The 15745-nt window shown below is 36.2% G+C and overlaps 1 protein-coding gene across 2 annotated transcripts in view; it reads left to right on the top strand.

The window, feature by feature from the left end:
- Gabrg3 (gamma-aminobutyric acid type A receptor subunit gamma3) overlaps positions 1-15745 on the top strand; it is a 586000-nt gene that overhangs the window by 560142 nt on the left and 10113 nt on the right. The window lies entirely within an intron of this gene.

Raw genomic sequence — 15745 nt, 5'->3', positions numbered from 1 at the left:
AATCTGTGTATTTAGCTCCTCTGTGTGTATACTCTTCAATATATAAAGTGGTTAATATATCATCTTGGTAGTTCAATTTTCTACGTTTGCTTTTTGTTTCCATGTCCCCCTTTTCCTACTTTCTTTGCATTTAATTAAGCAGTTTTATGCTTCCATTTTATCTTCTCCTCTGACTTCTTTTTTATAATTATAATGGTTTGGATATGAGATGTCACCTAAAAGCTTCTGTGTTAATGCAAGAACATTTGGATGTGAAATGACTGAATTGTGATAGCTGTAACCCTACCTGTACATCTTAGTTTGAATGGACTGGTAACTATAGGAAGGTGGGGTAAGGCTGAAGAAGATGAGTCACTAGGAGTGGGCCCTGAAAGGTTTCATCTTCCCTGTGTCCCCTACACACTCTCTCTCTCTCTCTCTCTCTCTCTCTCTCTCTCTGTCTGATACCATGTCCTGAGAAGTTTCCCTCTGCCATGCCTTTCCACCATGCCCTTCCACCATGTCCTTCCACCATGTCCTTCCACCATGTCCTTCCACCATGCCCTTTTCCCATGATGTTCTGCCTCACTTCTAGCCCAGAAAAATGAAATTGGCTGACCATAGACTAACCATCTGAAACTTTGAGCCTCAAATCAACTTCTCCTACTCTAAGTTGTTCTTGCAGGCATGTTGGTCGTGATGATGAAGAGCTGACTAACACAGTAACCATTCTAAAAAATGTTTTAATGATTATGCTAGGATTTATATATTAACAATCTGTGTTGACTTTCAAATAATATTATGCTGATATATATATAACCTATAACAGTATATTCTCAATTTCTTCCTTGTATTTCTTGGACAATTTCAAATACATATTATATTTTTTATGTAATAAACATAAAGTATATTATCATTTTTACTCTAAGTAATTATTTTTAAAGACAATTCATTTATTGCATCTCCAACATTATTAATTTCTTTGCATGGGTGCAAGTTTCTAAATAAATAGTATTCTTTTTCTCTGAAAATTTTCCTTTTTCAGTTCTTGTTGATTAGATCCAGTGTTGATGAATTCCCTTAGTATTTGTTTATCTGAGAAAGTTTTTATGTCACTTTCACTTTTGAGAAGTTTTTTTCTCACTGAGATTCATTCTGACTTGACATTTTCTTTTTTTATTTTAGAATTTGAAGATTTTATCCCATAATCATCTTTCTTGTGTGATTTTTGAATTCTCCTACAAAGCTTATCTTTGCTCTTCTGCAGAAAATGCATCTTTTTTCCTCTAGCTGCTTTCAAAATATTTCCTTTGTGTCTGATTTTCATCAGCTTCAATATGAAACACCTTGGTATATTTTGTAGTTGTTGTTGCTGCTGTTTGTTAGATACTCATCCTTTCTGATGTTTGAGCTTCTTGGATCTGTGGTTTGGTCTCTCTCATAGTTTCACAAAATTTCGGCTTTTATTTCTTCAAAACTCCATTCTCTTTTTATTTCTATTCTGGGTTTTGAATTATATCTAGACTAGAGAGTGTTCCCCACCCCCCCCCAGCTTTTGTTTCTCTTTTCTGATATTTTAAATTCACATTTCACTTTATAAACACATTGGATAATTTCTGTTCACCTGTTTAAAACCTGGTGATTCTTTCTTTGGCTGTAATCACTCTGCTGATGTGCCCTTCAGAGGCTTGCTTCATCTCTCCCACCATGTTTTTTGTTTATTTTGTCAGAAGTTAAGCCACATTTGAAGCTTGCTTCCGTCTTGACTTTTTTATGGCTTGGCTTTGCATCTTCCCATTGCACTCTTCCCAGAGAACATTTTTCTCTTGCAATTCCAACTGGACTATACTATGGTTTTTACTTTATGCTTAGTATTGTGTTGGTGGTTGAAGCAGGGAAAAGTGGGGAGTTTTCTGATGTTTTAAGTAAGACCCAGCCATAGGCAGGATTTGCAAACCTGATTCTTGAGGTCTTACCTTCACAATTCTTCCTGTTTCTCCTCCAGATGAAATTCTGGACCTGCCAAGTATTCCTTCCTCTCTCTCAGGGGCGAAGTGTTCTGTATCTTCCAGTCTTCTTTCTGCCATAGTTGCTGTAGGTTTCCACCATTGCCCTAGTGAATGAGTTTTTGTTGCCCTTTCCCGCACATACTGAGACAATTGTTCCCAGGGTCCCTAGGATATGGGCCTGTGTGCAGTTGTAGCAATGGATGCTGTTGCTCTGCCACAGGTAACTGCATGTGGAGACTCTCAGGATTTTCTCTCTGATCTTTCTTTGAAAATCGGGTGGAGTTCCCAGATGTTAAGCCTGACTGAATTAACTCTGTAGCTGCCAGAGACTGCACACTTTCATGCCATCCCACAACTAACATTTAGCAATTACATAAAAAAAAATTTGCTGAATAAAGTTATTAATTTGCAATTACCATAGACAAATGAATAGGTAGTGCCGATTGACCAAGAGTAGATTATACAGTCATCATTGAAAAGGCCAACAGCAATGATAGACAGCCTCTCCTGGTATAAGTGGAGTAGAAGAGAGTCGCTCCCCATAAGAAATAATGAGGGATAAATAAGCATATACCTCCACTTCATAAATACCTCATTCAGACATAGACAAATTATAAAAATGTTTTCTTCAGTCCAATTAACGTAAACATTGATTTTTTTAAAAAATCTGCAATAATTAGACTGGAATTATTGTTGAGCCATGCTATTTTTAAAGTTTAAATAAGAGATAGGCATGGTGGCGCACACCTGTAATCCCAGTGGCTCAAGAGGCTGAGGCAGGAGGATCACAAGTTCAAAGCCAGCCTCAGCAATGGCAAGGTGCTAAGCAACTCAGTGAGAACCTGTCTTTAACTAAAATGCAAAATAGGGCTGGGGATGTGGCTCAGTGGTTGAGTGCCCCTGAGTTCAATCCCCAGTACAAAAACCAAAAAAATAAATAAGCCTTTTATTTTCGAACAGTTTTAGATTTACAGAAAAGATATAAACAGCATGGAGTTCCTATGCATCCCACACCCAGCTCCCCTGTAGTATCTCTTTAAATTATTATAGAACATGTACAAAACAAAGAACTAATAATGATACATTTTTATGAAGTAAAAGTATCTAGATTTCCTTCATAGTATCTAGGTTTCCTTCACTTTTTCCCCATAATATTCTTCTTCTTGAGGACCCTAACCAGGATACCACAATACATATCATCATCAATCTCCCTAGGCTTTATGGGATCTGAATAGTTTGTTGGATTTTTCTCTGGTTTCAGTAAACTTGACAGTTTGGAGCATGCTGGAAAGGTTTTATGATGGATACACTTCCCCTGCTTTTCAAGAGCACTTTGAGAGCTTTCTCAGATCCTCCCATTGAGAACCTAGTGGGAGCTTGAAGAAAAGCCTATGCAGGTCTTGGTGACCCTCCACTCCCTGTCCCGGGACTGCTGCCCTCAGGAGCTTCTCCCTCTCATGCTGGCTTCCAGAAATCTGTCAAAATTACTACTTTAGCATTTCTACTATCTCATGACTTCCTGCAGCTTTGCTCCAGGGGAGCATATTTCGTGTGATATGTCTTTCTGGAAGCACTTGATTCTGTGGATGCTGAACTGGTGGGTTTTCATGAAATCTCATTTCTCTGTTGGGTCTCCCCAAAAGTTGATTTTTGGTTTATGAAGACAAATTTCTTGTTTTTAAAGATCACTTCTTGTAAAGACAGGAGTGACAACTTCCCTGTTCTTCATATTTTGAAGCTGAAACCAGAAGTCCATGCTATTTTCATATGCTGTCACCCCATGCTCCTGATTCTTCACCTGATTAGGGACCAATGGGAGTTGCTGTGTCTAATTAAAGCTCAGTGCTAAAAGGAAATGGCAGCGAGTTAATAATGTAACTAAGTAGATCAAATCACATGGACTATGTAAGAATGCATGTGAAGGGAAAATATCCTGTTTATATTTACAGTACTAAATTGTATTTTTGAAGGTTATTCAGAATTTATTGACCTGTGTAAGGCAATTTTTCAAGCTTCTTCTAGCACTTCATTTGAATGCTGTTATTTTTTGAATATAAAACGTCCTCCAAAAAGCTCATTTGGCAATGCTGGAATTTTCAGAGGTGAAATGGTTAGATTATGAAAGCTGTAACCTAATCAATGGATTAATCCATTTTATAGATTGATAATTTTAATAGATTATGGGGTGGTAACTATAGGAAGATGGGGCAAGGCTGGAAGAAGTATGTCACCAAGGCTGTGCCCTTGGGGATTATATCCTGTCCCTGGCTCCTTGTGCTCTCTCTCTCTTTTTTGGCTGCCATGAGCTGAATAGCTTTCCTCTTTCATGCCCTTCTGCCATGAAGTTTGGCCTCATGTTGGGCCCAGAAAATGGAGCTCTGACCTTGCACTAAACCTCTGACACTGTGAGCTCAAAATAAACATTTTATTCTCTTAGTCTTGTTAAGTATTTTGGTCACACCAATAAAAGGCTGACTAACACAAATATAGGCATGTTACTAACTATCTCTGTATATAATTTAGTATACTTCAATTTTTATAAGATTTACGTATTCTAAAAGCTATTAACTTGTGTTTAAACAAGATTATAGGTATGAAGTAAAAACTGATTTGGTACCAAAAAATTTCTATGTGTTTCTGCTTGAAGATATGAACTGTTTTTAATTTTTTTAATTTAAGTGATGATGAAACATGAATGATGAAGAAATGGGTGTGAATTCAACACTTTATATGAATAAAAATATATATGTGATTCTCTCCTTTAAAATGGCATAATGTGAGCAAGTATAAATATTTTTTACCACACATTCCTCTCTGGAAACAATAGAATGCAAAGCAGGCAGATGAATATTCATTACTGAAAGTAGGAAGTAATAACAAATATGCCAACCCTGGGCGAAGGGGATAAACTATAGTGAAACAGTGATAAAATTAAAACAAAACACCAAAAACCACATGAAATTATCTACAGTTATTTTGGTCTTTTTGCAGTGCTGGGGATCAAACCCAGAACTTCACAAATGCCAGGAAAGCATTCTACTGCTAACCTACACCCCCACTCCTCTACAGTTATTTTGTAACATGCAGAATTTTGCAAAAATAGATGATCTATTCAGAAACTTGTGACCTAGTCCAACAATGTGTATATGTGTTTGTGAGTGAGTTGGTTGGGGTAAGTGGAATAGCAGCTTACAGAAGCATTCCTGATCCCAAGTGCCCACTGAGAGGGATGCAGAAGAAGTGATACAGAAGAAGACATCACAGGGGACTGCACTGGGGACTGGAGATGCAAGAGTAGGGGGAACAGGGTTTAGGAGTATGAGGGACAGCATACAGGGTAGAATGGCAGAAGTTGGGTTCACGGACTGAGAAGGAACCCCAACCATGGAGAACTTTGCAGCCCTGGACCTTGTGTCAGTCTGAATGAAACAGGAACTTAGGCAAGGATTGATTTTGCCTCTATTTTGAAAGAATTGTGTTGCCTGCTTGATGGCCAATTTCCTGCAGAAGGTCAACTTAGGCAATATAAGAATCACAGATTAATCAGGTTAGACATCACTTGTGTATTTGAGGGGATACAATGTGGTTGGAATCTGAATATATTTTAAGGATTTTTAAATAATTTAAATATATAAGATGATGGGAAGAGAAGTATCAAGTATGACTCTGAAGTTCTGTCTGTTCTTAGTTCTATAACAAAATATCTTAGACTGTATAATTCATAAACACCATAAATTCATTTCCTACAGTTCTGTGAGCTGGTAAGTCCAAGATCAAGGCACCAGCATGCTGCTGGTGATGGTCTGTTCCTCACAGAGGCTGTCTTCTTTCTATGTGCCCACATGGTGTATGAGCAAGGCAGCTTCCTTCAACGTGTGCTATAAGGGCACTAATCTCTCATGTGAGGGTAGAGACCTCATGACTTAATCATGCTCCAAATGTCCCACTCCCTAATACTATTAGGTCCAACAGACTAATATTGGGAAACCAGTATTCCAACCTTATCAAGATCTGAGTAACAGGAAGGACAGAGTTGACATTTGCAGAGCTGGATTCATTGTACACAGAGATGCATGTAATAGGGGAAGCAAAAGAAGCAGAGGTCTTGGAGTCTATAGAATTTGAAATGCCTTTCATACCCTTGTGGACATTACTGAGGTGATGTTAGGATATAAAAGTCTGAGGATCCTGAAATTGATCAAGGCTTTGAGACATTGATAGCATTTATGATTCAGAAATTAGATGAGATCTTTTAGAAAACAAAAGACTAGAAGGGAGGACTTCTCAAGGCTGAGCCACAGGGATATTCACTTATAAAGGTTGCAGTGAAGAGAACCCAAAAATAAGGATAAGAGAGAATCAAAGAAAAACCCACAGGGGGCTAGACAGTTGAGGGCTTTTTGAGTCAACCCACTATGGCTGAGTTGAATGATCTCTGCTGGTAGGATCCTTACAATAGAGCTGATCTCCCATTAAATGCTCCCAGTGAAAGCGGAGTTAGTAAAACACATGGGATCTATGCATTGATGCCACAGAACAAGAACAGGACAATATGAAACACTGCAAATGCAATGGAGGATAGGTGTCTTAATAATATTCCAAATGAATTTTTCCTGTGATTTTAAACTAACTATAAAAAATCTGAGCTCACCATTAAAATAGCCAAAAGAAGACAAAGGAAACCTAGAAAGAGATACTAAGAGAAGAAATATAAAGCAGGGTGGGAGATATCAGGGCAGGGGAAATATAAATAAAATCATTAAAAATGAAAAATGCATAAAAGGAAGAAATAAAATTATAAAACAAAGGAAAACCACATTAGAAATAACAAAAAATAAAATCTAATCTGTTAGAATTATAACCAGAGGAATGAACCCAAACAATGAAGAGTTAAGAAGACAATAACAAACATATAAATTGAACAGAGAGTGTCAGCAAACACATAATTAAAATTCCTGGGAAAGATAGATGAAAACAAATAGAATATTTAAAGGCAGTATGGAAAAAAAATCCTGAAATGAAGAAAGTCATAAATCTGGAGACTAGACTAAGGCAAATAGGACAGATATGTGTTAAAGTTACAGTGAATCAAAAAGAAAGAGAAAAGTAAAACAAGAAAAGTATGTTCAAAGTTATTTCATATTTAACTATATTCCTTGACAGTATAAAGTTAAGATATTTTACCTAGAAAATCCAAATGACATGATCTATGAAAACATTAAAGTTAATAAGTTTTGTATGTAAAATCAAAAGTAAAAATAATTTACTTATATATAACAGCAATATAAAGTTATATAATGCAATATAAATAAAATATTATTATTTTATTCTAATTCATTATGAATGATAGCAAAATGCATTTACAAGTCATATTAATATATAGAGCACAATTTTTCATATCTCTGGTTATACACAAAGTAGAGTCAAACCATTTGTGTCTCCATACATGTACTTAGGATAATGATGACCATCACATTCCATCATCTTTTCTACCCACATGCCTCCTCCCTTCCCCTTCCTCCACTTTGCTCTATCCAGAGTTTGTCTAATCCATCCATGCTCCCCCCACCAACCCCATTATGAATCAGCATCCTTATATCAGAGAAAACATTTGGCATTTGGTTTTTTGAGATTGACTAACTTCACTTAGCAATGTATTCTCCAGCACCATCCATTTACCTGCAAATACCATGATTTTATTCTCTGTTAATGCTGAACAGTATTCCATTTTGTATATAACCACATTTTTGTTATCAAGTCATCAACTGAAGGGCATCTAGGTTGGGTCCACAGATTAGCTATTGTGAATTGTGCTGCTATAAACATTGATGTGGCTATGTCCCTCTAGTATGCTGTTGTTACGTCCTTTGGGTATAGACTAAGGAGTGGGATAGCTGGGTTAAAAAGTGGTTCCATTCCCAGTTTTCCAAGAAATTTCCATACTGCTTTCCATATTGGCTGCGCCATTTTACAATCCCACCATCAATGTATGAGTGTGCCTTTTCCCCCACATCCTTACCAATATTTATTGCTGCTTGTCTTCATAATAGCTGCCATTCTGAATGGAGTGAGATGAAATCTTAGAGTAGTTTTGATTTGCATTTCTCTAATTGCTAGAGATGATGTTGAACATTTTTTCATATATTTGGTGATTGTATATCATCTTCTGAGAAGTGTCTGTTCAGTTCCTTGGACCATTTATTGATTTGGTTATTTGTGGGGTTTTTTTGGTATTATGATTTTTGAGTTCTTTATATATCCTAGAGAATAGTGCTCTATCTGATGTATATGTAGTAAAAATTTGTTCCCAAATTGTAGGCTCTCTATTCACCTCACAGATTGTTTCTTTTGCTGAGAAGAAGCTTTTGAGTTTGAATCCATCCATTTATTGATTCTTGATATTAATCCTTGTACTATAGGAATCTTATTAAGGAAGTTGGGGCCTAATCCAACATGATAAAGATTTAGGCCTACTTTTTTTTCTTCTAAAAAAGTGTCTCTGTTTTAATTCCTGGGTCTTTAGTCCACTTTGAGTTGAGTTTTGTGCATGGTGAGAGATAGGGGTTTAATTTTGTTTGGTTGCATATGGATTTCCAGTTTTACTAGTACCATTTGTTGAAAAGGTTATCTTTTCTCCAATGTATGTTTTTGGCACCTTTGTCTAATATAAGATAACTGTAGTTATGTGAGTTTGTCTCCGTGACCTCTATTCTGTACCATTGATCTACCAGTCTACTTTGGTGCCAATACCATGTTGTTTTTGTTACTGTTGCTCTGTACTATAGTTTAAGGTCTGGTATAAGAATGCAAACTGCTTCCCTCTTCTTTATAAGGATTGCTTTAGCTAGTCTGGGTCTCTTATTTTTCCAGATGAATTTCATGACTGCTTTTTCTATTTCCAAGAGGAATGTCATTGGGATTTTGATTGGAATTGCATTAAATCTGTATAGTGCTTTTGGTAGTATGGTCATTCTGACAATATTAGTTCTGCCTATTCAAGTTCATTCTCAAATATTTTTTGAGGCTATTGTTTTCCTTGTTTCCCTTTCAAAGGATTTGTCACTGATATATAGAAATGCTTTTGATTTACAGGTGCTGATTTTACATCCTGCTGCTTTGCTGAATTCATTTATTAGTTCTAGAAGTTTTCTGGTGGAATTTTTTTGTGTCTTCTAGATACAGAATCATATCATTGGCAAATAGTGCTAATTTGAGTTCATCTTTTCCTATCTGTATCCCTTTAATTTCTTTCATCTGTCTAATTGCTTTGGCCAGTGTTTTAAGAACTATGTTACATAGAAGTGGTAAAAGAGGGCATCCCTGTCTTGTTCCAGTTTTTGCAGGGAATGCTTTCAATTTTTCTCCATTTAGAATGATGTTAGCCTGAGGTTTAGCATAGATAGCACTTCCAAACTCATTCTATGAAGCCAGTATCACCCTAATTCCAAAATCATGCAAAGACACATCAAAGAAAGAAAACTTCAGACCAATATCTCTAATGAACATAGATGCAAAAATTCTCAATAAAATTCTGGGAAATTGAATACAATAACATATCAAAAAGATCCAAAATTGGTTCAACATATGGAAATCAATAAATGTAATTCATCACATCAATATAATTAAAGATAAGAACCATATGACCATTTCAATAGATGCAGAAAAAATCATTCAACAAAATACAGAACCCCTTCATTTTCAAAACACTAGAAAATCTAGGGATAACAGGAACATATATCAACATCATAAAAGGTATCTATAACATAGTATTATTATCTATAGAAGTATAAATAAACATATTTTAAGAACCAAATATAACAAAAGATTTTCCAAGACTATTTAGAAGCAATTCAATATTTCATTGAAAAATGGCAAATTTTTGTTTTCTTAACTGCACTATATTCAGACAGTGTGTTAATCAGCTTTTTGTTACTGTGACAAATACCCAAATAATCAACTTATGACTAAAGGTTTATTTGGGCTTATGGTTTCAGAGATTTCAGTCTATGGTTGGCTGGTTCCATTGCTTTGGGCTCAAGGTGAGGCAAAGCATCCTGGTGGTAGGGTGACAGAAGAAAAATGCTCAGCTCAGGGAAAGCAGGAAACAGAGATAGTAGCAGAAGAAAGGCTCTGGAACAATAAACAGCCTTCCAAGGCATGACCCTAGTAACCTACTTCCTCCAACCATGTCCCACTCCCTATAGTTTGTACCACCTCTTAGTAGTACATTCAGCTATCAATTAACCCACTGATGATATTAGAGTCCTCATATACAATCACTTCCTCAATGCCCCACCTCTAAACATTGCTGCACTGGGAACCAAGCCTTCAACACAAGATTTTGGAGGACATTGGAAATTCAAACCATAGCAGGTAGCCACATTGAGCTAAATACATAAAGATAAATAATGTACTCCAATCAGAATATCATGCTAAGTAAAATAAACCAATCGCAAAAAAAAAAAAAAAAAAAAAAAAACAGAGGCCAAATGTTTCCTCTGATATGTGAATGCTGATCCATAATGGGAGGGGGCAGGGCAAAGGAAGAATGGAAGAACTTTGGATTGGGTAGAGGGGAGTAAGGGGAGAGGAGTGGGTATGGTGATAGGAAAGGTGTGGAATGAGAAGGACATCATTATCCTAGGTACATATATGATTTCATGAATGGTGTGACTCTATATCATGTATAACCATAAAAATGAAAAGTTGTATTCCATTTGAGTACACACACTCTGTGTATGCATTCTGAAATGCATTCAGCTGTCATGTATAACTAATTAAAACAAATATTTTTTTAAAAAAAAAATTGAGAAAATAAAGATGATTTTTAAAAATGGAAAAAAAAGTGAAATAATGAACTCCAATCAAGATACAAACAATGCTTCTTAAGGGACTTTTCAAAATGATTCTATCATTTATATTGAAGCACAAAGATCCAAGAGTAGCCATGAGAGATCTGGAAAGGAATACTAATATTGGGAACTTTTCTGTAAGTGATCAGGGCCATTTTATTAGTTTTCATTTATCTGAAACAAATAGCTACAAACATAGTGGCATAATACAAATGCATTTATAGGCCAATGATTTCTGTGACTCAGGTATGGCTTGGCTGGGTCCTCTTCAGGCTCCAACAAGGCTGCCATTGAACCGTTAGATGAGATTCATTCTTATCCAAGAGGTTGGCTGGGAAACTACTTCTGAACTCAGTCATGCTATTGGCAGACAGAATTCATTATTATCTGATGCTATAGAGCTAATGGTACCTGGCTTCTTGAAGACCAGAGGAGAACCATGCATGATGGGGCATGCCATAATCCCAGTGACTTGGAGGCTAAGGTAGGAGGAGTGCAAGTTCAAAACCATCCTGGGCAACTTAGCAAGTCCCTTTCTCAAAATTAAAAATAAGAAAAGGTTCTGGATGTAGCTCAGTAGAGTAGAATTTCTGTTTTTCATGAAAGACCCTCTTTGGAAGAACATTTAGTCAGCACCACTCAGGGTAATCTCTTTCTGTGTTAACTTGAAATCAGCAGGTTTGTTATCATGATTACACTTACATAATACATTCACCATTTCCATATAAAGTAATTTAATCAAGACAGGAGTAGGTTGTGTTTGATTGGCTACAACCAAATCACAGGTTCTGGCCACACTCAGGTGGAAGGAATTACTCAAATGCATCACTAATAGGAGGGCACCTTGGGAATTGTCTGCCACCATTAGAATGCTTGAAAGCATGCCATAATTGTAACAAGCACAAATCTACATATTTGTAGTTACCTAGTACTAATGCTGTGACAACAAATCATAGAATTTTAAAAACTCAATTTGGATAAGAATCCATTGCATGTAAGGACAACTGGAGAGAAAAGTAAAACTCATATAAGAAAATTTGATGTTGGCTCAGAGAACAAATTCTCAAGGATGACATAAAGGATACCACAATAAAACAATAGGTTGATGAATTCAATTTCCCTAAAATTAAGGCCTTTTTGCATGAATGGGTGCCATAAATAAAATTTAAAAATGCCTTCCCAAGGAAAATTTAAGAATAAAATGGAGGCTTTTACTGTGCTATGCATTGCTTGCTAATTATCAGGTCTGGGTGGCTTTTTTTTTTTCTTTAAGGAGTAGTGACATTAGGTGATTTTTCAAAAGACTCCAGGATAGGCATATCTATAAGAGAAAGAGAAGAGAGAATCATCAGAAGAGGAAATAAAGTGATATTGACAAGAGATTCAAAGGATGTTTTTGATGCCTAAGGTGTAACAAAGAATTGAGGGTATCTGTGACACAGAATAAATAAGGGCTTTGAAATGGTGTACTCTGAGAACAATGCTGAGGCATCCAGGAAGATGTGGCTAGAGACCCTGAAGCAGTTACAATGTTGAAAACACATTTATGAGCCTCCAACCTTTCCGCTAAAATGGGATGACAAATTCAGATGGGATTATCTCAAAGACATCCACATTAGAAATATATTAAAGAGCTCTATAAAAATTTTTCTTTTCTTAATTTTCTGGGAAGATATCTCTTCCTGAAACAAGATTATGCTTTTAAAAAGAAGATAATTTTTGTTGGCAAATTTTAAGGCAGAAACCTAGAATTTTAATATTGTAGGTTTGCTTAAATACATGTTATTTTGTGAATATAGCCCAAAGGATGTTATCCAGCAGTCGCTGAACACTTTTAGAAAAAAATAACACTCCTATCACCTTCCTTTTTCAGTAACAATTTATTATCTGCCTAAGGATTCATTAATATGATGTTATTTCAGGCATAAAATTCAGTGAAATTTAAAGGTCTTTAAAGTCACCATGCCCTTTGATTTTACAATAAAGTAATTGCATAAAGCATAAGTGTAGAATAATTTTACTTTCTCTGAAAAACATGTACATATACCTTAATATAGATTTATTTAAATAAAATGACTAGAAAATTGTTCATAATATTTCTGGGTCAGATTATCTCTATAATCTCTGGCGAGCAAACTATCTTTCTTTTGTGAATGGTATCCCCTCTTCTGGAAATTGTTCTTCCATCCACTACCTCCCTGAAAACTGTCCTTTTCTTTCATGAATCTTCCCAAGTTGAAGTTTAATTGTCCAATAACAAGCAGTCATCCAATCTAGACCAACTGTAATGTCCCACCTGGCTGGCTTTGTTGCTGTCTCTGACTTGTCTGAAATTGACCCTGTGGAGAGTCCTTCTTGGAATCAGAGTAAATGTGTATCATTCTGTCCTTAGTTCTAGGAACTTTCAGATAGAGAATTTATGAACAAAGGAAGGAAAGAAGGGGAAAGAAAAGGAAAGGAAAGTCCTAACTGTTTCACTGTGATACTTCAAAACAACTTTATAATTTCTCTTTATAGTCACCCTTGACCTGGTAAATTATTATTAATAGATTCAGTGCTAAAGGGCAATTATGTAGGATGAATTGCTGCTTAATAAAATAATTAAAGCAAGTATTTGGAACTTGAAATCTATGCTTCAGCTTTAGGCTTTCCTCTGAATATGTTTAGAGGAACCATATTCAGGAGTTACTTTACAGCCTCCATTCATGAACAATAACAGGATTTTGGCGTTGCTGCCTCCTTGCACTATGACAGAGTCATGCACACCTCCATTCATGTACCCATCACTGGGACTCTGATGCCTCCTCCATCATTGACAGTGTCATGTACACCTTCACTTTTATACTCAATACTGCTGCTGCTGCTGCCTTTCTCCTGCAAAGCACCTATTTCCAGGTAAGGCAGAACCATAGTCATAAAATGGAAAGGAAGTCAGGGTGCCCAGTATCCAGGGAGATGGCTGACTACAGGTCGTCCAAGCAGACCTCTGAGTTAGGCAAATAAATATGCTGATCACTGATGTGAAGAGTTTCATCCCCTCAAGTAGTGAAAAAGCAGATGGATTTGCTAAACTGAAATGTGCGTCTGGTCTGGAATTGTCCATCTGGTTCTTCTTCAGGAACTTACAATGCTGGTAATTTCATGAATTATTCCATTCTTTGAATATTCCATTTGGTCTGTCTTCATAACTCTTAAATGTGATTCATTACATTTTATTTTTGTTTGTTTTCTCATACAGTTTTGACTGAAATTTTATGTAAAAATTAATGCACATTTTAAAAATAACATAATTCAGGGCTGGGGATGTGGCTCAAGTGGTAACGCGCTCACCTGGCATGCACGGGGCACTGGGTTCAATCCTCAGCACCACATAAAAATAAAATAAAGATATTGTATCTACCGAAAACTGAAAAATAAATATTAAAAAATTCTTTCTCTCTCTTCTCTCTCTCTCTTTAAAAAAACTTAATTTAATAATATTTTCCCAGAAAATGATGTAACTCTGACATTAACAATATTTAGAAAAATATTTTTGAGGGCCTTTAAAAAATATATTTTTAGTTGTAGATGGACACAATACTTTATTTAGTTTACACAATATTTATTTAGTTTTATTTGGTGCTAGGGTTCGAACTCAGGGCCTCACATATGCTAGGCAAGTGCTCTACCACTGAGCTACAACCTCAGCCCTATTTTTGAGGTATTTTATTGCTTCAGGTTAATTATCCTGATTGTTTTATACTGAAATTCTAATTTGCAAAAATTTTAAATGTTTCTCAGAAAAATGATCTCAAAATTGAAGTTTCTACCAACAGTCCTGAATGTTACTATAATAGAATAACACATCCTGCAAAAATATTCTAGTTTATTGAAAGTTTTCATGTGGGCTCAAGTTTACCTAACATTTTTTTTATGTAAAATTGGGACTATGGTGATGATCAGTTCACTCAGCAACTAAACTGGTTGCTTGTCACTAAGCAGTACTAGTGAACAGGAGTATTATATTCTATGTCTTCAACATTTTATTGTTTTATATAAACAAAATCATCATGGGGCAGGGTGGCACATGCCTCTAATCAAAGTGACTGGGAAGGCTAAAGTAGTAGGATCACAAGTTTGAGAGAGGTCTTAGCAACTTAAACTCTTGTCTCAAAGTAAAAAGATTTTAAAAGGGCTCAGTACAGCACCCCTGTGCTCAATCCTGGTTAGTACCAAAAATAAAAATAAATAAATAAATCATTAGAACTCTTGGGAAGGAGGGGACAGGAAAGGCTTCTTAGGGAACTAAGTAAATTTTAAGCTGATGTTAAAAAATAGTAGCTACTTGGATACAGAAAAAGGTAAAAGAAGAGCATTGTAGGCAGAAGGGGAGGGAATCAGTGGCTTTGGGGAAAGATCCTGGCAGGTCTGAGGACTGGGATAGATGCCAAGAATATAGAGAACAAGGTGTGTTTAATACAGAATGTTGTGGGCCACAGTAAAAATGTGATGACTGTACAAGGACAAGATATTGGTGAAGGATTATAAGGGGGAAAATATGATAGTATTTGTGTTATAATAGATTCTCTTTGCGCATGGTTTGGAGCAGAACAAGACTGTCATTAAAAAACAATCTTGGGATTATGACAGGAGATGGTAGCCTGGAGGATTTGAGGATGATGTAGCAGCTGAAACCATTAAGAAGAAAGGAGGAATAGTCCAAGATGTCTTCTGGGTTGCCACCTTGAGCAAGAGAGCAGAGGACCTGAATGAGAACCAGATACGGGGAGGGGGTTGGTGTGGGGGGCTGTGGGGGGGATTCTATTCTGGACATGGTGCCTTGCAGACACTGCAAGGCTTTTTCCAGCAGACTGAGAGGTGGAGGATTTGAATGGGGAAGATGAGTTGAAACAAAATCTCAGAAGG

Source organism: Callospermophilus lateralis, chromosome 3 (genome assembly GCF_048772815.1).
Source record: "Callospermophilus lateralis isolate mCalLat2 chromosome 3, mCalLat2.hap1, whole genome shotgun sequence".
In the NCBI taxonomy this organism is placed as follows: domain Eukaryota; kingdom Metazoa; phylum Chordata; class Mammalia; order Rodentia; family Sciuridae; genus Callospermophilus; species Callospermophilus lateralis.
Note: the sequence above shows the minus strand (reverse complement) of the source record. Positions and strands in the feature narration are given on the sequence as shown.